Source organism: Hypanus sabinus, chromosome 6 (assembly GCF_030144855.1).
Source record: "Hypanus sabinus isolate sHypSab1 chromosome 6, sHypSab1.hap1, whole genome shotgun sequence".
In the NCBI taxonomy this organism is placed as follows: Eukaryota; Metazoa; Chordata; class Chondrichthyes; order Myliobatiformes; family Dasyatidae; genus Hypanus; species Hypanus sabinus.
In genome coordinates this window covers 98,816,558-98,844,040 of record NC_082711.1, presented here as the reverse complement: position 1 = coordinate 98,844,040, position 27,483 = coordinate 98,816,558, and positions in this window count along the sequence as shown.

Below are 27,483 nucleotides of genomic sequence, written 5' to 3'. Positions count from 1 at the left end.
GAGTTCTGTGAAATTTGAGAAAGAGAAGCCAAAATCTGATGTGCTGGTATTTCAGTGGAGTAAAGGAAATTACAGTGGCATGAGAGAGGAACTGGCCAAGGTTGACTGGAAAGGGACACTAGCAGGAAGGACGACAGAGCAGCAGTGGCTGGATTTTATGCGAGAAGTGAGGAAGGTGCAAGACAGATATATTCCAAAGAAGAAGAAATTTTCGAATGGAGAAAGGATGCAACTTTGGCTGACAAAAGAAGTCAAAGCCAAAGTAAAAGCAAAGCAGAGGGCATAAAAGGAAACAAAAATTAGTGGGAAGACAGAGGATTGTGAAGTTTTTAAAAGCTTGCTAAAGGAAACTAAGAAGGTCATTAAGAGGGAAAAGATGAAAGGAAGCTAGCAAATAATACCGAAGAGGATACTAAAAGCTTTTTCAAGTATATAAAGAGTAAAAGACAGGTGAGAGTAGATATAAGACCAATAGAAAATGATGCTGGAGAAATTGTAATGGGAGATAAGGAGATGGTGGAGGAACTGAACGAGTATATTGCATCAGTCTTCATTGAGGAAGACATCAGCAATACACTGGACATTCAAGGGTGTCAGGGAAGAGAAATATGCGCAGTCACAATTACGACAGAGAAAGTACTCAGGAAACTGAATAGTCTAAGGGTAGATAAATCTCCTGGACCAGATGGAATGCACCCTCATGTTCTGAAGGAAGAAGCAGTGGAGATTGTGGAGGCATTAGCAATGATCTTTCAAAGGTCGATAGATTCTGGCCTGGTTTCGGAGGACTGGAAGATTGCAAATGTCACCCCACTATTGAAGAAGGGGGCAAGGAAGCAAAAAGGAAATTGTAGACCTGTTAGCTTGACATCAGTGGTTGGGAATTCATTGGAGTCGATTGTCAAGGATGAGGTTATGGAGTACCTGGAGGCATATGACAAGATAGGCAGAACTCAGCATGGTTTCCTTAAAGGAAAATCCTACCTGACAAACCTAGTGCAATTTTTTGAGGAAATTACAAATAGGCTGGTCAAGGGAGATGCAGTGGATGTTGTGCATTTGGATTTTCAGAAGGCCTTTGACAAGGTGCCGCACATGAGGCTGCTAAACAAGATGAGAGCCCATGGAATTACGGGAAAGTTACATATTTGGATAGAGCATTGGTTGATTGGCAGGAAACGGAGAGTGGGAATAAAGGGATCCCATTCTGGTTGGCTGCTGGTTACCAGTGGTGTTCCGCAGGGGTTGCTTCTTTTTACATTGTATATCAACGATTTGGATTACGGAATAGGTAGCTTTGTGGCTAAGTTTGCTGATGATACAAAGATAGGTGGAGGGGCTGGTAGTGCTGAGGAAACAGAGAGTCTGCAGAGAGACTTGGATAGATTGAGGGAATGGGCAAAGAAGTGGCAAATGAATTACAATGTCAGAAAGTGTATGGTCATGCACTTTGGTAGAAGAAATAAACGGGCAGACTATTATATAAATGGGGAGAGAATTCAAAGTTCTGAGATGCAACAGGACTTGGGAGTCCTTGTGCAAGCTACCCTTAAGGTTAACCTCCAGGTTAACCTTCAGTGGTGAAGAAGGCAAATGCAATGTTGGCATTCATTTCTAGAGGAATAGAGTATAGGAGCAGGGATGTGATGTTGAGGCACTATAAGGCACTGGTAAGACCTCACTTGGAATACCTTGTGCAGTTTTGGGCTCCTTATTTAAGAAAGGGTGTGCTGACATTGGAGAGGGTTCAGAGAAGATTCACTAGAATGATTCTGGGAATGAGAGGGTTAACATATGAGGAATGTTTGACTGCTCTTGGACTGTACTCCTTGGAGTTTAGAAGAATGAGGAGGGACCTCATAGAAACATTTTGAATGTTGAAAGGCATGGACAGAGTGGATGTGGCAAAGTTGTTTCCCATGGTGGGGGAGTCTAGTACAAGAGGACATGACTTGAGGATTTCAGGGCGCCCATTCAGAACAGAGATGCAAAAAAAATTTTTAGCTAGAGGGTGGTGAATCTATGGAATTTGTTGCCACAGACAGCAGTGGAGGCCAAGTCATTGGGTGTATTTAAGGCAGAGATTGATAGGTATCTGAGTAGTCAGGGCATCAAATGTTATGGTGAGAAGGCGGGTGAATGGGACTAAAGGGGAGATTGGATCAGCTCATGATGAAATGGCAGAGCAGACACGATGGGCCGAATGGCCGACTTCTGATCTTTGTCTTATGGTCTTATTTTCATTATCTGATGTCTTTAATAAAGAAAATCTTCTTTGAAGTTTTTTTGAGATATGCATAGACCATAAGACCATATGACAAAGGAGAAGAATTAGGCCATTTGGTTCATAAAGAATATTCTGATATTTTATCATGGCTAATTTGTTATACCTCTCAACACCATTCTCCTGTAACCCTGTAATCTTTGATGCCTTGCTAATCCAAGAACTTGACAACCTCCACTTTAAATATACCCAATGACTTGGCCTTCACAGACATCTGTGACAATGAATTCCATGGATTCACTACTCTCTGGCTAAAGAAATTCCTCCTCATCTCCATTCTAAAGGGACATCCTGCATTCTGAGTTTCTAGTACAAGAAGGTAAATTGGAGTGGGTCCAAGTCACTCCAGATGGGTACCTGACTCAGTATATAAAATATAGAATGTAGAAATCTACAGCACATTACAGGCCCTTTTGCCCGCATTATTGTGCCAACTACATAACCTACTCCGGTAACTGCCTAGAATTTTCCTACCACTTAGCCCTCTATTTTTCTAAGCTCCATGTACCTATCTGAAAATCTCTTAAAAGACCCTATTGTATCCGGCTCCACCACCATTGCCAGCAATGCACTCCACACACCCATTACACTCTGTGTGAAAAACTTACCCCTGACATCTACTCAGTACCTACTTCAAAGCACCTTAAAACTATGCCCCCACATGTTAGCCATTTCAGCCCAGGGAAAAAGCCCCTGGCTATCCATATGACCAATGCCTCTCATCATCTTATACACTTCTATCAGGTCACCTTTCATCCTCTGTCGCTCCAAAGAGAAATGGCCAAATTCTTTCAATCTATTCTCATAAAGCATGCTCTCCAACCCAGGCAACATCCTCTGTACTCTCTTTATAGTATCCACATCCTTCCTGTAGTGAGGTAACTGGAACTGTACACAGTACTCCAAGTGGGAACTGACCAACGTCTTGTATAGCTGTAACATTACCTTAAAGCTCTTGAACTCAATCCCACGATTGATGAATACGAAAGAGTACTAAAGATCTGTGCTGATCAGTTGGACTGAAGTTTTCACTGATATCTTTAACCTCTCACTTCCAAAGTCTGAGGTACTTTATTGCATTAAGCAGGCTTCAATTATACTGGTTCCTGAGAAGAATGTGGTAACCTGCTTCAAAGACTATCATCCTGTAGCACTTCAGTCCACAGTGATGATGTATTTTGAGAGGTTGATGATGAAAAGTATAAACTCCTACCTGAGAAGTAACTTGGATCCACTCCTATTTACCTAAAAGAACAACAGGCTCCTAGCAGATGCCATTTAATTGGCTCTTCATTCAACATTGGAACATCTAGACAGCAAAGGTACATACATCAGGATGCTCTTTATTGACTACAGCTCAGTATTCAATATCACCATCCCCTCAAAACTAACCAAAAAGGTTCAAATTGGCAACAACATCTCTTCTATAATCTCCATCAGCACTGATGCCCACAAGGGTGCTTAACTCCCTACTCTGCTCACTTTACACTAAGGCTAAGAACAGCTTTACTGACATACTTAAGTTTGCTGATGAAACCACTGTAGTTGGCCAAATCAGTTTATGGGAGAGAGATTGAAAATCTGGCTGAGAGATGCCACAATAACAACCTTTCACTCAGCATCAGGAAGACCATGGAACTGATTATTGATTTCAGGAGTAGAAAACTAGAGAGCCATGAGCCAGTCCTCACTGGGAGATCAGAGGTGGAGAGGGTCAGCAAATTCAAATTCTTTGGCATTATCATTTCACAGGATCTGTTCTGGGCCAAGCTCCTAAGTGCAATTATGAAGAAAGCATGGCAGTGCCTTTACCTCCTTAGAAGTTTGTAAAGATTCAGCAAGACATTTAAAACTTTGAAAATTTCTATAGATGTTTGGTGGAAAGAACCTTGACTGGTTGTGCCATAACCCAGCTTTGGAACAACCAATGCCCTTAAATAGAAAATCCCACAAGAAGTAATGGATATGGCCCAGTCCATCATGGGTAAAGCCCTCACGACCATTGAGAACATCTACACGGAACGCTATCAGAGGAAAGCAGCATCGATCGCCACCAAGACTATGCTCACTTTTTGTTGCTGGAATCAGAGGAATGTACAGGAGCCTCAGGCCCCACACCACCAGGTTCAGGAACAGTTATTACCTCTTAACCATCAGGATCTTGAACAAAGGGGATAACCACTCACCTTCACCCACCTATCACTAAACTGTTCCCACAACCTATAGGCTTACTTTAAGGAAGTTTTCATCTCATGTTCTTGATATTTAGTGCTTGCTTATTTATTTATTTGTTTGTGTATTTATTTATCTATCTCTTATTTGTGCTTGTGCCATTGTCTCTTGTGCATTGGTTGTTTATTGTCCTGTTGAATGTGGCCTTTCACTTCTGTTGCATGTCTTGAATTTGCTGTATATACCTGCAGAATTGCGAATCTCAGGTTGGCATATGGTGGAATATATATACTTTGATGAAAAATTTACTTTGAACTTTGGCTCTTGAGTGTCCCACTGTTGGAAGCATGCTCTCAAAATCCATTCTATCTAGGTCTTTCAATGTTTGATAGGTTTCACTGAGATCCTCCCTGCATTCTTCTAAACTCCAGTGAGCACAGGCCCAGTGCCACGAAACACTCCCCATATATTAACCCTTTCATTCCAGGGATCATTCTCGTGAACCTCTCCTAGACCTTCTCCACTATCCCCTTGGGTTTTATATTCTAGTTCTTTTGAAACAAATGCTAACATTGCATTTGCGTTCCTTACTACTAATACTTTTTTTTAAAGAAATCTTGCACTTGGACACCCAAGAACGTTTGCACCTCTGATTTTGCTTCCCAGTTAGAAAGTAGTAAAACCTTTATTCCTTCTACCGAAGGGATTGACCAGACACTTCCCTGCACTGCTTCTAGCAGAGCGTACGACTGACTACCGATTGTTAAAGATGAAATATACAAATGCGATCCAAGCTCACTCAGCAAACTCTGGTGACTTTACTTTCCCAAAGCAGCACAGTGGTGGATCTGACAGAGTGGCTTCTGACACCTGTTATCTCCATCATGGATTGTTTTACTTCCCACAGCATTTTACACCTCTTAATTTAATTTGTGACTGGCCCCTGCACTTGGCACAGCTGTCCTGAAAGAATGAACATTCCAGCTGGTGTTATCAGGAGCTTAAGGAGGCTTAGAGCTAGAGCCAAGCGAATTACCAGTTCTACACGGAGTAACAAATATTCAGCACTTTTAATGCTTTATCTCTCTGTATAGTTGAAACTCAATCTTTAAGATCTAAAATCTAAAATCTAAATTTAATCTAAAATTAAAAATGCAAAGAAGCAATTCCCATCCTGAAATTGCTGCCTTTGTATAGTAGCTTTCAGAAATTCCAGACCACGAGGAACAAGAATGCTGTAGCGTCTTTATCCAGGGAGCATTAAGCAGAACGACATACAATGTATTTTTTTTAGATTTCTCTAATTCTATGCTTACAAGAGACTAACCAGTAAAAATACAGGGATATTCAAATTAAGTATCTAAACCATCAAACCCCTTCCAAATCAAAAATATTGTAAACAAGTTGTCCATCTACTACTCTGGCTTTTCAACAGCACATAAAGTGAGATGCCACAGGATTTCAACAGCACATGGAACTATATCTATCACAAAGCAGTGTTGTCTTAAATCCAATAAGCTATGGAAAACTTGGTGATTATCTCTCAAAACTAAATATAATGGAAGTATTATCAAGTAGATTTTATCCATGAAAACAATTATAACAAATATCCAAAATAAAGGGAGCCTTTTCTGTTTGGTTGCCAATGATTAGAGGTGTTCTGCAGGGGTCATTGTTGGCACAGATCCTTTTCACCTTATATGTCAATGATTTGGATAATGGAATTGATGGCTTTGTGGACAGTTTTGCAGATGGTATGAAGATAGGTGGAGGGGCAGGTAATTTTGAGGAAGCTGGGAACCTGCAGAAGGACTTTGACAGATTAGGATAATGGACAAAGAAGTGGCAGATGCAATGTAATGTAGTATTTGGTCATGCACTTTGGTAGAATGAATAATGGCATTGTCTATTTTCTAAATGGGGAGAAAATTCAAAAATCAGATGCAAAAGGATTTGGGAGTGCTTGTGCAGGATTCCCTAAAGATTAACTTACTGGTTGAGTTGGTGGTAAGGAAGGAAATGATACTAGTATTTATTTTGAGAGGACTAGAAGGTAAAAGCAAGAATGTAATGCTGAGGCTTTATAAGATATTAGTCAGACTTCATTTGGAGTATTGTGAGCAATGTTGGACCCCTTATCTAATAAAACGTAGGGTAGCATTGGAGAGGGTCCAGAGGAGGTTCACAAGAATGATCCCAGGTACGAAAGGGTTAATGTATGAGGAGTGTTTGGAAGCTCTCGGGCTATGCTCGCTGGAGGTTAGAAGACTGAGGGGGCATCAAATGGAAACCTATCAAATACTGAGAGTCCTAAATAGAGTGGATGTGGAGAGGATGTTTCCTATAGTGGGTGAGCCTAGGACCAGAGGGCACAGCCTCAGAATAGAGGGACATCCACTGAGAATAGAGATAAGGAAGAAGTTCTTTAGCCAGAAGCTGATGAATTTGTGGAATTCATTATCACAGATGGCTGTGGAGGCCAAGCAAACAGAGGTTGATAGTTTCTTGATTTGTCACGGCATCAAAGGTTATCTGGAGAAGCAGAAGAATGGGATAATAAATCAGCCGTGATGGAATGGTGGAGCAGACTCAATGGGCTAAATGGCCTAGTTTTGTTCCTAAGTTTTATAGTCTCATGGTCTTCTATCTGTGCCTACTCACTGATATATACTGATATCTTTGTGATATTTTAGGTCTTTGAAGTTTGCATCTTGTAAATTATACTGCATTCTGACTTGTTCTGTCATACCTGCCAATGTACATTCAAATTTAATGCCAGCATTTATTTCTTATGCCTATATTTTTTTATTTATGCTAGGGTAGCTTGGCAATAAATAACTATTATTCTCACAATATAGCATTTGGCTATTTAAGTAGCTTTGTGAATTCTCCTGAGCTGACCCGTTCAGCTGGGTTATATTACAGTGCACACTGCCTTAGAGCACTATTGCAGAAAAATTCAAACTCTAAGTGAAACCTTATAGATTGTGACTATGCTATTATAGCAAAGGTTTTTTTAATAGTTGTGCTTCATTTATGATGATTTGTGTCAGAAGTAGTTTAAAATAGTATTTGTAATGTACGTGCAAAGTAGACTCGATTTTATTCTATTCTAAATATTGATTTTAAATTATTCCTCCGTTAAATCTGGTCAGATACTCCAATGTTAAATGTCTGTTTTCATAGCCTGGCTCAAGGCGTGATAATCCTTTATCTGATTCTTCAGTCTTTCTTGCACTGGAAGAATTCTCTATTGGTTTGTATTTGTCACATTAAATAAAAGTTTCTTAATGTACTTTAAAGAGTTCTAAACTGTCATGACTTTGTAATAGGCCTTTTACCTGGACTAGTTTGCTTTGCATATTTATTGACAAATGTATTTGTTGCATGGAAGCTACATAGCAGTGTGGATGTAATTTCAAGCAGCGCGATTGGTCTTGGCAGCAATTCCACCTCACAGTGTCTACAGGTGGAAGAATAGACAATAGCCACACAAGGCCTTTCTGAATTTTATCTCATCTCAGTCACATCCATTTAGAGGTCTGGTCGCCATCACACAGGAGCTGACAGACACTGAAAAAGACCAGTGATTTGCAGCTAGGGAACAGCTTGACGTCCTCAGTAATGAGCAGGTTGTTGCTGGCAGAGAAAAACCTAACATCCTTTAGGTGCTGAATCTGAGAAGGCATACTTACTGTGAGAGAAGACAATGAAATCAGATTTGATCAGCCTCCTCCTCTAGACAATTCCTGAGATGCTAATTCCTTTCCAGACTACCCCCTGCACCCCTTGTCCTCCTTCAACTTACCACTACCCCATGTCATTATCTGCACAATCTTTATGAGAAACTGAATTTGTGCAAAGTTTCAGGCTATCATGACGAAGACATGATCTGTTTTCTCATTATCCTGCTTTCTTTATGCCTGCACCTGTTGCCCCAGAAATACTGAAGCTATGGAAAGGGTCAGAGCACTCTTGTCACGCTGTATTAAATACGCATTCAGTTTTAAAGGCACAAATTACTCAAAGGCAGTTAGCACGGATTTATCAAGGGAACATTCTGTCTGACTGATGATTGAAACTTTTGAGAAGGTAACAAGAAGGGTCGATTAGGGCAGCACGTTTGATATAATCCACATGAATTTTGGAAAGCATCTGACAAGAACCCACAAGGCAGACTCATCTGAAAAGTGAATGTCCATGGGAACCAAATTTGACTTGGCAGGAATCAAAAGGTAATGATCAATAGTGAAAGGAAGACTGCTCTGCAGTGACATTCCACAGGGCTCGGTCCTGTTTTTTTAATGACACACTTCAATAATTACATTAACTTTAGGAGACTTGATATTTGCATTGAGGAAAAAGGTTATAGCTTCCAGGAGAACACCAACCAATCAAAGAAAAAAAAACTAGCAAATGGAGTTCAATACGTTTGAAGGGGACAAATACAACAGAGGAATACACAGTAAAAGTCCTGTCCAACTTACACCTACAGCAGATTATGGACAGCCTGTACATACAAATGCATGTTTGGGAGATCAGCAGAATGGATAGGGATGGATTTACCACTGATGCAGGGATGCAAGCATCTTCAGTAGTGGGAATGGGGCATTTCTCTGTTGTTTCTCAACCCACTCCCTCCTGAGCCACAATTATCAGGGAGTTGGATCAAGCCAAGCAGAACTGGGACAACGGAAAAGACTCACTCAGTCAGTGAGACTGACTGGCAGCGGCCACTCTTTCCGTGCCTGCTCATTGTTTCTGTGATGTTCACCTTCACGCTGGTTTTGTTCATTCCTGATCTACTAACAATTCGGGTTATGAATAGTTTTCAGGAATGAAAGCCCATCATTAACTGAGGACTGTCTGTGAGTAACAGGACTGATAGAGGTTTAGTACAACAAGAGATGCTGGAGAAGAGGCCCACACATTCCAAATGGTAACGGAACAGATACTTAATGCATTTCAAATATGAAAGTTAGGAAATCGTGCTGACTTTTTATTAAACATTTTGCATCATATAGTTCCATCTACCATGCAAGAACACAAGAGAATAAGATCAAGCGAGGTTCATCAGGCCTTTCAAGCCTGCTGTTTAATATGATCATGGTTGATCTACATGTATGTTGGTCTCAGTTCCTCCTCTGTGCCATTTCTTCCTACCACTCCATTTGCTGATGTATCTAAGCTTTATCTATTTCTAGGTTAAAGAATTCTAATAATCCACCTTCCACCATCCACTGGGGCAGAAATTTCCAGAGATTTATCATCACTTTCAAGACAAAATGTCTGTGTACTTCAACTGTAGATGCCTGGCCTCTTTTCATGCTGTTATGTCCCTGGTCTGAGACTCTCTCACAAGTGAAAGCCTTCCAATATCTACCCTGTTAGGCCCATTTAGATCTTAGTCCAGAATGAAAAACCTCAACTAAAAATGTTGACTGAACTTTTCCTTCCACAGATGTTGCACTGAGTTCTGCAGTATCTTGCTTGATGCTTCAGATTCCAGTATCTGCCATCTCTTGTGTTTCCATTTATAATTTTATATGTTTAAATCAGGTAACTACTCATTCTTCCAAAGGAATACAGTCCCAAATTAGTCTCCCTTGTTAGGAGATCCCTCTCTTCCCAGGAATTAGCCTTGTGAAACTCCTAGACTATCTCCAATGTTAGTATATCTTTTGTTACATAAAAGGACCAAAATGTTTGCAGGACCTAGGTAAGGCCTCACCAATTGCACAAAACCTCGCAATCAGTTGAGGGTCAGCAACTTTAAATTCTTTGATGTTATTATATCAGAGAATCTGTCATGGATCCGGAATGTAAATGCCATTACGAAGAAAGCACAGCAGCACCACTACTACCTTACAAGTTTGCAAAGATTCAGCATGGCATCTAAAACTTTGACAAACTTCTATACATGTGCGATGGAGAGTATAGTGACTGGTTGCATCACGGCCTGGTATGGAAACATCAATGTCCTTGAACAGAAAATCCTACAGTAAGTTGTCAATACAGTCCAGTCCTTCGCAGGTAAAGCTCACTCCACTGTTGAGCACATCTACATGGAGTGCTGTTGGAGGGAAGCAGCAACCATCATCAAGGACCCACACCATCCAGGCCATTCTCCCTTCAGGTAGAAGATACAGGAGCCTCAGAACCCACACCACCAGTTTCATGAACAGTTACTACTCCTCAACCATCAGGCTTTGGACCAGAGGGAATAACTTCACTCATCTTTACTTGCCCCATCACTGAACTGTTCTCATAACAACTTTTAAGGATTCTTCATCTCATGTTCTCAATATTTATTGCTTATTTATTATTTTTGTATTTACATTTTTCTCAGCTCAAGCTGGTAAAATCTGAACTACACGCACAGCCAAGCATATTAATTTTTTAATTGCTAGAAAGTGGAAAATGCCTCTGTTTATTTTGATAACGGTGGCTGTTCCTTTTTGGCTGTTAGTAGACAGGGTGATTAGTGTACACCAATGCTTCATCAGGTGTTGAAGGAATTTCACAAGTATTGAGAGTATATAGAAGAACTTCTGTTAAACATGAGCGTGGGACAGAATCATTTGGTGTTTGTTAGTCAATACAGCAACATGAAAGGTTTCTGCTTTGTTACCAGGCTTGATTCAGAATTAGAGCACCTGTTAATAGTTGGTCTTTACATCCCTTCATACTCTTACTGTATCCTTTCTGCTCTTCTGTAGGTATATTGTGGTTATCTAAGTGAGTGGTTAGCTGTGAGATGCATGATGTTACAATTTTATACATAGTTTGTAAACAAGTAATAGGCCGATATTTTGATGGATCTTTTGTGATTTCCCCTTAAGAGATATGTTTTACCTTCTGTCAAAATTTCAGGCACTTTTTCAGGATTTTTAAGAAAATTGTTGACAGGTATTAATAGATATGGATGAAAAGTAAGTTTTTTGTACATGAATACTATCACTGCCAGTACTTTTTCCAGATGTTGGTGTTTTTTATAACTTCTTTCAGCATATCCATTGTAACTTCAGATATTTGCATTTATTCAACCATGTGTATGTTCCTTTTGCTCTCCAATCCAGCTTGCTTCTTGATTCTGCATCACCCTGTTTGACCAGATATTAGACCATAAGTTCATAATCTCTGTGGTTGTTGGTAATTCTGTGCTAGGATCGATAACACTTTGGTGCATCAGATTTAGTTTCAATGTCCTGTATAAACTTTTCTTCATGGTTTCTGAACTGATAATTCTGTATTTTTCATCAGGTGCATTTCATGTATCTATTTAGTCTGGTTTCATGTGCACCAAGCTTCTGTTTTAGTGCATCTATAAATTCTACAATGTTGTTGTTAGATTGGGTGTATCTTACATAGACCTTCTACTTCCTTAGTATTTCCTTAGCTTTTCTCTTAATTTACTATTATTATTATTATTATAAAAACTCATTTTTTTCAACTCAAGCTGGTAAAACCTGAGGTATGAGTATAGCCAAGCAGACTTGATTGTTAATTGCGAGAAACTTTCTGACTATTCTACTGGTGTTTAGTATTGTGGCTGTCTGAAGATTTACATAGATATTGCTGTGTAGCCCTAATTGCTTAAAGACATTGAATAGTGCCCTGGTACCCATTGTAGATATTACTTTCAGGACAAGGTATACCCTATTCATGTTCCAAAGTCTTTCAATTTCCTCTTTTATTTCAGCATATTTCTGGTGTTTTTAACTTACTTATTACTGTAAGTTATGTGTGTTTGGAATGATTATATCTATTAAGCAAGCTGTTCTTGCTTCTTTATCCTGTATTATTATATCTGTTCGGTTATTATAGATTGTCCTATCTGTAATAACTGATCAGTCATAATATACTTTGTGGTATTCTGACGCTAAAACTGGATCTGGCTTGTTATTATTGTTGTTATTATTATAATTATAATTATAAAACACTTTTTTTCTCAGCTCAAGCAGGTAAAACTTGAGGTTTCAGAGGTTTCAAAAGTTTTAAAGGTACATTTAATGTCAGAGAAATATACATCCTGAAACACTTCTTTGCAACCATCCACGAAAACAGAGGAGTGCCCCAAAGAATGAATGACAGCTAAATATTAGTACCTCAAATTCCCCCCCAACTCCCCTCCCTCCCATACATAAGTAACAGCCAGCAACAACCCCCTTCCCCCCACTGTCAAAAAAAAGCATCGGCACCCGCCACCGAGCACTCAAGCATGCAACAAAAGCAACAGCAAAGACACAGACTTGCAGTGCTCCAAAGACAACACGTTCACCCGGTATTCGACATACCACAGGTTCTCTCTCTCCCTAATAAGTAAGAAAGAATGTCTCCGTTTCACAGTGAGAGGGGAGACATAACAAACAACTTGTTGGTTTATGATGTCAAAAGTCTGTTGTGTTGCTTTTTCAGAGCTCTATGCCCAAAGCTCTCAGGTCTCTGGGCCCACAGCCAAAGATCTTCCAGCTCCCATGACACTCCCATCTAGGACACCGAACTTCGATCCACCCGCCTCCAGAGCCTCAAGATCCTAGGCCTCCAAGACGAGCCGAACTCTTAGGCCACGCCCTGGGCATGTCGGATAATGGCCAGTCATGACACCCAAGAGTGGGCTCCATTCCCACAAAGAACAGAAGTCAGTGTGTAACTCCAGGTCAGGGTCTTCAAATGAACCCTGAGAAGGAACAATAAAGTTATTAAAGTTGGAAATAGAACTGTTTCCAAAGATGCGAGCAAAGGATTCGCTGCTTAGCACCATCTTGACTAAGCTCCACCCTCTGAGCCACAGTCATTTGTGATCACCTACTGTATCCGGTGCTCCCGGTGTTGCCTTCTGTATATCAGTGAGACCCAACGTAGATTGGGAGATCGCTTTGCCAAGTACCTACACTCTGTCTGTCGGAAAATGTAGGATCTCCTGGTGGGCATACACTTCAATTCTACTTCCCGTTCCCATTCCTACATGTCAGTCCATGGCCTCCTCTACTGTCGCAATGAGGCCACACTCAGGTTCGAGGAGCAACACCTTATATTCTCTCTGGGTACCCTCCAACCTGATGGCATGAACATCGATTTCTTGCACTCCCCTTTACCATTCTCATTCCTGTTTCCCTCTCTCAGCTGATCTCGTTACCTGCCCATCACCTCTGTCTGGTTCTCCTCCCCCTTCCTTTTCTTCTATCGTCTTTTACCCTGTCCTATCAGATTCCCCCTTCCCCAGCCCTTTATCTCTTTCACATATCAGCTCTTTACTTCATTCCTCCTCACTCTCAGTTTCACCTTGTACTTCTTCCTCCTCTCCAACCACCTTCTTGCTCTAACTTCTCATCCGTTTTGCCAGTCCTGATGAAGGGTCTCAGCCTGAAACATTGATGACTTACTCTTTTCCACAGCTGCTGCCTGACCTGCTGAATTCTTCTAGTGTTCTGTGGGTGTTGCCTTTTGTATATTGGTTGTTTGCCTGTCCTCTCAGACGCAGTCTTTTATTGACTCTATTGTGTTTCTTGGATTTACTGAGTAGGCCGGCAAGAAAATGAATCTCAGGGTTATGTATGGTGATATATGTGTACTTCGGTAATAAATTTACTTTCAACTTTGGACTTTGAATCGTTTTGTAGTGAAGGCCAAAATGTCATTTGCCTTCTTAACTACTGAGAACATGGAACAGTACAGCCTACAGAGGAGAGGTTGACACCCTGACAATATAACCTCTCCCTCAATGTCCAAAAAACAAAAGAGCTCAGCATGGATTATGAGAGGAACGGAGACAGGCTCGCCCTGATCAACATCAATGGGTCTGCAGTCGAGAGAGTGAGTAGTTTCAAGCTCCTCAGTGTACTGGTCACTGAAGACCTCAACTGGACTGTACAGCCCATTGCCAGGAAATAACAGGCCGCACACTGCATATAATTATTCCATGACACACTAGAAAGTATCCAAGGCTCCCGATGTGCCCCGGGGCATCCGTTCAGACTGGAAGAATCCAAGTGGATATGTGAATGCCAACTTCTCCTTGTCAGCCTCATTCATGGATATCTGATAAAACCCAGTCCTCAGGACTGGCACACTGAACCATCCACACCACTCAGGCAGGCCAGTGCGTCCTCAATCCTTGGAACCATATGTCGGTCAGGGACTGAGTGGCATCAATGGTAAATGCGTTAAATACCATTGTCAAACGCTGGTTTCCAGACACTGCTCATTGCTAGTGGAATCTGTGACTGTTAGATGCAGACCATTTTATTTACCATGGGAATTCACCTCTGTCCTTGTATTTGGTGTCTACATTCCCCCCCCCCCCAGTGCTAACGCTAAGGAGGCGCTCTGTGAACTGTACGGGGCTATTAGTGAATTGCAGAACGCACACCCTAATGGTCTGTTTATTGTCGCCGGTGATTTTAACCACGTGAACCTCAGGTCAGTGCTCCCCAAATTCCATCAGTATGTGGACTTTGCAACAAGGAGGGAAAACGCGTTGGACCTGGTTTACACAAACAGGGAGGCTGAAACCGATGGCGACTCTACCAACTTAGAGGAGTACACAGCATCAGTGACCAGCTACATCAGCAAGTGCATTGATGACATCACTGTGCCCAAGACCATCACTACATGCGTTAACCAGAAGCCACGGATGACCGCGGAGGTGCGTGCACTGCTGAGGACCTGTGACTCCGCCTTCAGAGCAGGTGACAAGGCAGCCCTAACAACAGCGAGGGCCAATCTGTCCTGGGCCATCAGAGAGGCAAAGCGTGCACACGCCCAGTGAATCCACAGCCACTTCCAAGACAGCGGCGACATGTGGCGCAAGTGTAAGGGCATTCAGGACTTCACCAACTATGTGATAACATCACCTGTCTGTGTGGGTGATGCCTCCCTTCCAGACCCGCTGAACAACTTCGATGCTCATTTTGAGGCAGAAAATGACGTGGCGGCAAGGAAGTCCACCCCTTCCACAAATGACCAGGTATTGTCTCTCACCGTGGCCGATGTGAGGAGAACCCTGTGCAGGGTCAACCCACAGAAGGCTGCTGGACCAGACAACATCCCTGGTAGAGTGCTCAGAGGATGTGCAGACCAGCTAGCAGATGTTCTCAGTGACATCGTCAACATCTCCCTGTACAGCGCCGTCGTTCCAACGTGCTTCAAGGCCGCCACCATCACCTCTGTGCCGGAGAAGTCTTCAGTGTCCTGACTCAATGACTACCGTCCCGTTGTACTCACATCCATGATCATGTAGGGTTTAGAGAGGTTTGTCATGAGGCACATCAAGACCCTGCTGCCCCCCTCACTGGATGTTTCTGTCTCTGAATGTGAGCAAAACAAAAGAGATGGTTGTTGACTTCAGGAGGGCATGGAGTGACCACTCAACACTGAACATCAATGGCTCCTCGGTAGAGATTGTGAAGAGCACCAAATTTCTTGGTGTTCACCTGGTGGAGAATCTCACCTGGTCCCTGAACACCAGCTCCATAGCAAAGAAAGCCCAGCAGCATCTCTACTTTCTGCGAAGGCTGAGGAAAGTCCATCTCCCACCCACCCCCCATCCTCATCACATTCTACAGGGGTTGTATTGAGGGCATCCTGAGCAACTGCATCACTGCCTGGTTCAGAAATTGTATCATCTCGGATCGCAAGACCCTGCAGCGGATAGTGAGGTCAGCTGAGAAGATCATTGGGGTCTCACTTTCCGCCATTACAGACATTTACACCACACGCTGCATCCGCAAGCAAACAGCATTATGAAGGACCCCACGCACCCCTCATACAAACTCTTCTCCCTCCTGCCGTCTGGGAAAAGGCACCGAAACATTCAGGTTCTCACTTCCAAATTATGTAACAGTTTCTTCCCCAAAGCATTCCGACTCCTCAATACCCAGAGACTGGACTGACACCAACTTATTGCCCTCTACTGTGCCTAATGTCTTGTTTATTATATATTGTAATGCCTGCACCATCTTGTGCACTTCATGCAGTCCTGGGTAGGTCTGCACTCTAGTGTAGTTTTTTTTCTGTGTTGTTTTTACGTAGTTCAGTGTCATTTTTGTATCGTTTCATGTAACACCATGGTCCTGAAAAAAGTTGTCTCGTTTTTACTGTGTACTGTACCAGCAGTTATGGTGGAAATGACAATAAGAAGTGACTTGACTTTACTTGACTTGAGTTCAGCAGAGTAAGCTGAGAGCCTGTGTCAGCTATGGCTCTAGTGTAAATACCTTCGATATGCAGGGATACACTGGACCTTGGCCCCACTAAGGCTTCAAGAATCTTTTTTTTTGCTTTAGTATGTTCCTTAATATAATGATTGGAACGTGTTCACCCCGAGACACCAGGTCACTGTGTCTCTTCTAAGTTTCCCGACATCTCTCCCTGCTTAAGTTCCCTGAAGTTCTCCTGTCCTTCACACTCCTGCCTGAAGTGCCCCATTTCATCACAGTTGTAACAGACAATACTGATTGCTCCCTGTTCAACAGCAGCCCTCTGCTTAGTATGTCCTCTCAGGGGGTCTAGTTCCATGTTGACTTTATCATGCTTGGTGGTCACACCTGCTGATAACCACCGGGCCACCTCAGTTCTCAAATCTGCCACAAGCTCCTTTAACACACCCAGTTGTGGGGTATTAGCAATGGGGACTACTAATGAGAACTGTACCCTGCCAATGGAGGCCCTCCACTCCTCCCTTGCATTCTCCTCCTCTCTTACTTCTCTGATCAGCTCAATAAACAGGGAAGCAGGGGGTGGTCACATCTTACAAAACATTTGGAAGTTAAAAACATTCATGTCCATTGACTGCGCTTTTTTCCGCTTGGTCCATCCTTAACTGATTCACCTTAGCTGTTTGGATGGCCTACCTTCACCACAAGTAACTCAGCCCTTTCTCTGGCTGAAAAGTGTCGGTGGAAATTTTCTCCTCCTTTTCCTGATACATGTTCCTAAACCCTGCCATAAGCTCCTTTGGGCTTCCTGTCATGGCAAAATAGTTATCTTGTGCTTGAATGTAGCCTGTGGAAGTAGCCAAATGGTTCTCCATCTTTAAGGATCTCACTACTTCAGCAGCCAGGCCTCTCAGACTCTCGACCAGTCGCTGTCTTTTCACATTATCAGAGCTCTGCCACTCATCCAGCACCTGGGAGGTCTGCTCCGCCCAAGTCTCATATTCCTCCCCCTCTTTGGGGGTGGGTTTTGTCCCCGAGAACATTGTCAGCCTATGATAACTGGGGCTCTCCACTGGTGCACTTTGCCATTTATTCACCAGGCATGTAAGGGCCGATATCAACTCAGAATTCTCACCCTTCACTGGAGGACTCATTAGACCTTCCAAATCAGACCACTCCTTCCCCTCGCTCCGCAGAAACGAGAGCAACTTGTCTCTAAGGTCTCCAGCTCCAGCTACAGGAAACCTGGTTTCTAACTTGGCACCCTTGCCTACACTCCCCTCTTTTTGGAAAGTATAGACATCCCATGCCCCGCCCCCATCGCCTCTCCTAGGGCCCCAGAAATACTGGGCAGGTCCATTGCCTTTATGCCAGTGCTATGCCATTGCCCGCCATTTCGTAAAATCTCCGCTCCACGATTGCAACTGTTCCTAATGCTTTAACAGTACTTAACATCCTAAGCAACAATTCATCTGGCCTATGAATATCCACTCCACTCAATACACAAGCATTCGCAACAGGTAGTCTCATTGATCCACACCACCACTCAATCTCTGCAACATCCACAGTCACATATTAATCACTTTACTGGATAATAGTTTAACACAGGCTTAAACACACAACCCACTCATCTATTGGGTTGGAGCTCAACTCTTCCAAAAGTTATATTCACTGATCCTCAGTAGACTCCTGCATTTTGCTCCATTGAATCACAGTCCCCACCAATTTGAATTCTACAACTAGTTCTCTCCAGCATCTTCTCTCTTCATCTCCTACTGAATAAAGACCAAGCTTCTCACTGGTGTCAGGCATAAATAAGCCAACTCCCCTGATTCGATGGCTCACATTCCAAAGCACCCATTATCTCTAACAGTAACCCAGACACTGCTTCTACAGAAAAACCATTACATGAAATACCCTACAATGTTATCAGTGAAACCTTAACCATGTTTTTACTAGGCATTAATAGTGTACTACCCCTTTCCATTCGATTTCCCAAAGTGAAGCACTTCACATTTGGTCAGGTTAAACTCCATCTGCCATTTCTCCAACTATATAGGCAAATGATCAAGAATATATCCCTTTGTATTCTTTAGCAGCCATCAATGCTACCCACAGCACAACCAATCTTTATATCATCCTCAAACTTACTAATCTACCTACCTTTCTACATTTTTCGCCAGCTTATTTACATACAGTACATCATAAACAGTAGAGGTCCCAGCACAGATCCCTGTGGACGCCACTTGTCACAAACCTACAGCCAGAATAAGTCCTATCAACCAGTACCATGTGACATCTATGGGAAGCTAATTCTGAGTCCAAATGCCCAATTCACCCTGATGATACCACCATAGTAGGCAGAATCTCTGATAACAATGAGTCAGAATGCAGGAATAAGATGAAGGGCCAGTGAACGATGTGGTGTCATGACAACAACTTTTCTCTCAGATTACGCAAAACAAAAGAGTTTCTAGTTGACTTCAGGAAGCAGAGCAGTACACACGCTCCTGTTTACATCAATCGTACTAAGGCCAAGAGCTTCAAGTTTGGTAAGTGTGAACATCACCAACAACCTGTCCTCATCCAATCACATTAAAATCATGGGCTAGAATTCTCATCAGCTTCCTCAGGCAACTAAAGAAATCAGGCATGTCCCCTTTAGACACTCACTAATTTTGATTAATGTACACAGACAACATCCTCTCCATATGCATCACAGCTTGGTATGACAACTGCTCTGCCTGTAAGAAACAGCAGAGAGTTAAGATGATGTAAGATGGTGCTACAGAAGACAAGCAACAACTTACTGGCAGTTCCCAAAGCAAAATAGACAGCTATATACTTTATTAACAACACTTCATCTGTAAAAAATTATGGTGTGCGGTCACCACAAACAATGAAGAGGTGAACAAAGGTGTGGCTGAGTTGAGGGTTGAAGTGGCAGGTGTGATGCAAATTCGGAGTGAACTTGAGACAAGTTTGAGATGGAGTTGGTTCATGTGAAGCTGGAAAAGTTGGAGCAGAGGAGTTTCTGAGACCTAAACTGACAGCAAGGTCTGATTGATCTAAACATAGGGCCGATTGCATCAGCAATGGCAGAGCAGACTTGATGGGCCAAATGGCCTAATTCAGTTCTTATGGTCCTATGGAATGGTCAGGTATGGGCCAGAATGTGGTGACAGGGTCCAGGCCCAGAACGTATCAATGTGACAGGGTCCTGCAGGGAGGAATGACTCGATGCCCGGATGATTTGAACAGCGGGCCGGGTAGATTGAAAAGGCAGGGCGTCAGGACTGGAGGCGAGTGTCTGGCCAGTTCTGCTGACTGTTCCACAACATTTGCTCCAGTCTTTGCTGCACTAAGACTGAGGCTGTGGGCTTCACGATGTTTTGCTCCACTGCATGATGACCTGAGGCTGAGGCTGTGAGCTACTCCAGCTGCTCTGGGCTTCGTGTCTACAGACTCACTTTCATTCTGAATTCTGTTGCTTGATTTTGTTTGCACGATTTGTGTTTTCTCTCTCTCTCTCTCTCTCTCTCTCTCTCTCTCTCTCTCTCTGTGCATTGGGTGTTTGTTGCTCTTTTTTAATGGCTTCTTTTAGGTTTCTTGTTTTGTGGCTGCCTGTTTGGAGACAGACCTCAAGGCTGTATAATGTATACATACTTTGTTAATGGATGAAATTTGAACTTTGAGAACTGTGGACACAGAAACCAGCCTCACCTCCTCTGTCTACACTTCTGACTGCTTCAGTAAGGGAGCCACATAAGAAAAGACCCCACTCACCCCTGAGATACCCTCTTCTCCCCTCATCAGACAGAAGATACGAATGTTTGAAAACACATACCACTAAGCTCAAGGACCTCTTCTATGCCACTGTTATAAGAATATTGAACAGTGCCCTAGAATAATACAATGAACACTAGACATCACAATGGCCTTGAACCTTAATGGCTACCGCACTGAACTTCCTCGGTAACTGTGATGCTTTATTCTGCATTCTGTTATTGTTTTTCCTTGTACTACCTCAATGCATGATTGTAATGGACTATATGGATGGCATGCATGTCAATTTTTTTCATTAGTTATCTCTAAGTGTGACAATAATAAACTAATTTGTCAATTTACCATTACAAGTTCTCGGACTCACAGAGCCATCTTTACTCCCTCCCACTCTGCCTCCTGTTGGACTCCATTCCTCTCCCTAGTTCCTTTGATGATGGGTCTTTCTGCAGAGGTGCCTCTGAGATGTCGTCCTTCTTCCTGAATCATGGCTTTGCTCTCCCATAGTTGACAGATCCCTTGGCTGCACCTCATCTATTTCCCACCCTTTGCTCTCACAACATCTCCTTCTGAACAGGACATCCTTCAGCCTCTGCATTCTGTGGACCCTCTGTCATTTCTGGCAGTTCATTTAAGATTCTAAAACCAGATGCATTGTTCCTTTTTCCCTTTCAGCATTTCAAAGGAATTACTGCCTTTGCAACTCCATGGCCCAACTCCATCAAGCATTTCACAACTTATGACTCATTCACATGTAACTGCAGGAGATGCATTGCCGCTCTTTTCACATCTTCCCTTCCCACTATATCAGGATCCAAATATTCCTTCTAGGTGCTTGCACTCCTTCCAATCTAAGGTATGGCTTTTGTGTTCATAACATGATCTCCTCAGCAATGGAAAAACTGAACTCAAATTGGGTTATAGCTTTGCAGAGCACCTATGTTCAGTCTGCAGGCGTTGCCCTGAGCTTCAGCTGCATGCCCCTTTTCTTCTCTGTCTCACTCCCACTCTTATTTAGCTGTCCGTGGCCCCCTGCACTGCTACAACGTCAAATTAAGCTTGAGGAGCAGCATCTTATCTTCCACTTGGGCAAAGTGTAGCTTTCAGGACTTGATTTCTTATTCTCCACCTACAGGAAACTCACTTTCTCTATGTCCGAATTGGCCATTTCTGCTTGAAGACACCTATCTGTGATATTTGCTCAGTTTACAGAGTCTCTTTACATTAGCACAGCCTGACCTGCTGAGCATCCCATTGTCTTGCTTTTTGCACCCTTTTGCATTTGGCACGGTAGAGCAGTGTTTAGCACAACACTTCATAGTGCCAGCTGTAAGATCGGAGTTCAATTTCCATCACCGTCTGTAAGGAGTTTGTGCGACCTCCCCGTGACCGTGTGCTTTTCTTCCAGGTGCTCACACCATATTTTGAAAACAAAGTACAATTATCTTGGATATATCTGATAAAGTAAGAACTCACTCCCATGTATCTGCAGACAATAAAACTTCAACTGTTAATCAAGATGGGCAAATTATGAAACAAAAAATAAACTCTGCTGGAAACTCACAAGCTTGACATTCACTTCTTTTAAAAAAAGAATTTTAGTTTTTTGCAACAGGGTAGGGTGATTTACAATTAATTTTGCCCATAAAACTGGTCCCAATAGTAAGCTAGCACAGATCTGCTTTTGTGGTATAAATATAACAGAGACAAGGAGCCTTTGAGTGAAGCAAGGAGCTCAGTAGTTGAAGTCAATGTGAACCAGACTTTGAAGCAAGGGACTTCAGCTACTTAACAAGCATTCTGCTGACAGCTCTTTTGATCTATTACAGATAACAGCAAGGTTATACAATGTTCAGAATCTCCTTGACAGTGGGCAAGATGACCCTCTTGGGATTCTCTCTTCTGTTCTGAACAGTGATATGGTAATAACAATTTAAGAGAGAGCAGGCTGCTCTGACCTTTCTTCTCGTGGCCTTCTTTGATCAGTCAGGCAATAATTTTGGAGCCAGTCATTTTCGCAAGTGTAATAGACAACATTCATGCCATCAACAACTAAAGGATACTTCGATCCACACCTGTTCTTTTTCAGATGTTCTGGTTAAGTAGAAAAAGTCCTAACTGAAGCAACATTCACCATTCCTCAAATTACTGAAACATATTAATAAATAATGTATTGAACATTAAAATGCTGCCGCTTTCTTAAAGAATAAGCATTTTAATATAACATACTTCTGTTAAATTCAAATTATTGTTCATACATTATCTAGCTGATAATCTTAAACTAATCATTGCAACTCAATAAAAATGTTAGAGTCTATAAATACAAATGTAATTGTGAAAAGACAAAAGTTATGAAATATGTACAAAGCCCTTTACTATCTGGAGAAAATAAATACAGGTCTATGACTCAGATGTGTTTGTTTAGGATTTAGGTTGTTTGGGGTTGAGCATTTAATGTCTCTGGGCCTGTACTGAGAGGAGTTCAGAAGGATGTGGAGGGATCTCATTGAAAGCTACTGGATGGTGAATGCTTAGAGTGGGAGGATGTTTCCATTAGTTGTTGAGTCCAGTATCCAAGGGCCTTATCATCACCATCATCATGTGCCATACACTGCCAGAGTCTCGGCAAGGACACAGCTCAAAATAAAGGGAGGTTTCTTTACGACTGAGTTGAGGAGGAGTTTCTTTAGCCAGAGGGTGGTAGATCTGTGGAATTTATAGCCACAAACGGCTGTGGAGGCTAAGTCATTGGCAGAAATTGACTGGTAAGGGAGTTAAAGTTTCGAGGGAAGAGGTGGGAGAATGGCCTGAGTTGAATGGTGGAGCAGATCCAATGGGCCAAATGGTCTATTTCTGTTCCTATGCCTTATGGTTTTCTGCAATATTTAGGTTTGACACTTAATAACCTGTAACCTTGAAAAGATATAAATCTTAATCAATTTTACTGAAGTTATGTCTGAAAAACATGACACATAAGCATTAAATAAGGGAAAAAGGTTACAAGAGAAAATAATGTAAGTTTTTCTCACCTTTTGCGGCTGTCAGTATCACTGGCAAGGACCATATTAATTGCCCTTGCTGAGGTGGTGGTAAGTTGCCCTTTGAACTGCTTCAGTCCTTCTAGTGAAGGTACTTTCACAGTACTCCTGTAGAAGGTGATCGAGAATATATACCAAAGACAGGGAAGGAATGATGACCATTTTAAAAATCAAAGATAATTAAAGCCATCAAATGTAATGCAAATGACCAAAAATAATATTAACAGCACTACTTAAAGCACACAAAAGTGCAGAAATAATTAAAAAAATAAACAATAGCAAAAAACTTAAGATTAACTTAAGATTTTTGCAGTGGGTCGTCTTTGCCTCTAGATGTAGCAGCTAATTTATAGGTCTCAACAATCCAGTGCAGTAAGTGTAGTGTTGGGGTCTCTAGCAGATCATAGCTGGCACAGGACCCAAGAGTCAATCCCCCGAGTAATGCTAGCAGCCTGAGCAAGGCTCAACTGCACTGCTGGACTATGCAAAATCCATTCACAGATTCAACCCTTGGAGTTTCTTGGTGGATGTCTGACTTCTACTGGGTGCACACAATATTGGGGCTTAGTCCATTTTCCAGTTTCCATCTGAAAGCCCGTGCCAACCAAGTGGCAGGGGTATTCAAAGACATTTGCTATCTCTTATTACTACAGTTGAAACTTGCTTCAAAAGGGTAACATTTATACCAGCGTCCAAGAAGAGCAGTTTAGCTGTCTTCAAGAAAACCATCCAGTAGCACTCATGTCTACAGTGACGAAATGCTTTGAGAGGTTGGTCATGGCTAGAACCAACTCCTGTCTTAGTAAAGACCTAAACCCTCAGCAATTTACATATTGCCACAACATGTCTATGGCAAATGTGGTCTAAATGGCTCTCTACTTGGCCTTGGATCACCTGGACAATACAAATGCCTATGTCAGGATGCTGTTTATTGTCTATAGCCTTGCATTTAATGCCATCATTCCCGCAGTCCTGATTGATAAGCTGCAGAACCTGAGCCTCTGTACCTCTCTCTGCAACAGGATCACCAATTTCCTAACTGGAAGACCACAATCTGTGCAGATTGGTAATAACATCTCCACTTCGCTGACAATCAACACTGGCGCTCCTCAAGGATGCGTGCTTAGCCCACTGTTCCACTCTCTCTACACCCATGATGGTGTGGTTAGACACACCTCAAATGTCTTCTATAAAGGTGCTGATGATACAACTATTGTTGGCAGAAGCCTAGATGGTAACAAGAGGGTGTACAGGGGTGAGATATACCAGCTAGGTAAGTGGTGTTGTAGCACTTAAGGTCAGTAAGACCAAAGAGCTGATAGTGAACTTCAGAAAGGGTAGAATAAGGGAATACAAACTGATTCTCACAAATGGATCAGAAATCAAGAGAGTGAGTAATTTCAAGTTCCTAGATGCTAATATCTCTGAGGATGTAAGTCTAGTTGCAACATATTGATGCAGCTATAAAGAAGACAAGTCAGCGACTATATTTCATTAGGAGTTTGAGGAGAATTGGTTTGTCTCCTAAAACACTCAAAAGCTTCTACAGATGTACCGTGGAGAGCATTCTGACTGGCTGCATCACTGTCTGGTACGTGAGGGAGAGGGGGGCTACTGCAGAGGATTGGAGTAAGTTGCAGAAAGATGTAAACTTAGTCAGCTCCATCATGGATACAATCCTCTGCAGTATCCAAGACACCTTCAAGGAGCTGAGTCTTAGGAAGGAGGCGTCCATCATTAAGGACTCCCCATCACCCAAGATATAGAAACATAGAAACATAGAAAACCTACAGCACAATACAGGCCCTTTGGCCCACAATGCTGTGCTAGGATGTACTTACTAATAAATTATCTAAGGTTACCCATAGCCCTCTATTTTTCTGAGCTCCGTGTACCTCTCCAGGATTCTCTTAAAAGACCCTATCATATCCACCTCCACCACGATTGCCAGCAGTCCATTCCATACACTCACCACTCTCTGAGTAAAAAACTTACCCCGACATCTCCTCTGTACCTACTTCCAAGCATCTTAAAACTGTTCCCTCTCATGTTAGCCATTTCAGCCCTGGGAAAAAGCCTCTGACTATCCACACAATCAATGCCTCTCATCATCTTGTACACCTCTATCAGGTCACCTCTCATCCTCCGCCGCTCCAAGGAGAAAAGGCTGAGTTCACTCAACCTATTCTCATAAGGCATGCTCCCCAATCCAGACAACATCCTTGTATATCTCCTCTGCACCTTTTCTATAGTTTCCACATCCTTTCTGTAGTGAAGTGACCAGAACTGAGCACAGTACTCCAAGTGAGGCCTGATCAGGGTCCTGTATAGCTGTATGTATCCTCTTCTCATTGCTACCAACAGGAAGGAGGTACAGAAACCTGAAGGTACACACTCAGTGATTCAGGAACAGCTTCTTCCCCTCTGCAATCCAGTTTACTAAATGGACATTGAACCTATGAAAACTACCTCAATATTTGTTTAATTTATTTCAGCTTTTACACCACAGGTCTTTCAGAACTGTCAGCTTCTGTCACAAAAACCTGGCCATTTTACGTAGGTGTTAATACCCATCACCACCATGGCCATTGTATTATTTTACCACTCCCATAACAGAAGTCAGTTTGCAGACAAGTTAATTTGCAGATATTTCCCTTGTATTTGATGAGATTTTAGCTGTCACTTAGATTTCAGGAGCCTATTTCAAAGTTCAAATTAAATTTATTCTCAAACTACATATATGTCACCGTATACATCCCTGAGATTAATTTCATTTTGGGCAAACTCAATAAATCTATCAAATAATAACCATAACATTATCAATGAAATACCCCACCAACTTGGGCATTCAACCAGTGTGCAAAAGACAACAAACTGTGCAAATACAATAAGAAGGAAATAATAATAGTAAATAAATAAGCAATAAATATCAAGAACATGAGATGAGGGGTCCTTGAAAGTGAGTTCAGAGTTTGTGGGACAAGTGATTGGGCAAGTGAAATTGAGTGAAGTTGTCCCCTGTTCAAGAGCCCGATGATTAAAGGGTAATAACTGTTTTTGAAGTTGTTGGAGTGAGTCCTGAGGCTCCTGTACCTTATTGCATTTGGCATAGAAACATAGAAACATAGAAAATAGGTGCAGGAGTAGGCCATTTGGCCCTTCGAGCCTGCACCACCATTCAGTATGATCATGGCTGATCATCCAACTCAGAACCGTGTACCTGCCTTCTCTCCATAACCCCTGATCCCTTTAGCCACAAGGGCCATATCTAACTTCCTCTTAAATATAGCCAATGAACTGGCCTCAACTGTTTCCTGTGGCAGAGAATTCCACAGATTCACCACTCTCTGTGTAAAGAAGTTTCTCCTCAACTCGGTCCCAAAAGGCCTCCCCTTTATCCTTAAACTGTGACCCCTTGTATCAACAAGATGCAGGCATGTTCCAGGTGATGGGACTCCTTATTGATGGATGCCACCTTTATGAGGCATTCCCAAAAATTTTTTTTACATCACTCTAATTTTTTACATCAGTGAGAAGAGAGCTTGGCTTGGGTCTTGGGGGTCCTTGGTGAAGGATGTTGCCTTCCTGCAACAGCACTCCATGTAGATATGCTCATTTGGTGGGGAGGGTTTTACCTATGATGTACTGGGCCATATCCACTACTTATTGCATGATTTTCCATTCAAGGGCATCAATGTTTCCATACCAGGTCACAATGCCATCAGTCAGTATACTCTCCACCACACATCTATAGGAGTTTGTTAAAGTTTTAGATGACAAGGAAGTAGAGGCACTGCTGTGCTTTCTTTTGAATTGCACTTACATGCGGGTCCCAGGGAAGGTCCTGGGAAATAATAACACCGAGGAATTTAAAGTTGCTGACCCTCTCCACCTCTGATCTTCCAATGAGGATCAGCTCATGGCCCTCTGGTTTCCTTCCCCCGAAGTCAATAATCAGATATGTACATAACATATTTCAAATAATATTCCATAATAACATTTCAGATATATACATACAGGAATATTTAAAAATATATTTCTGAAGTGT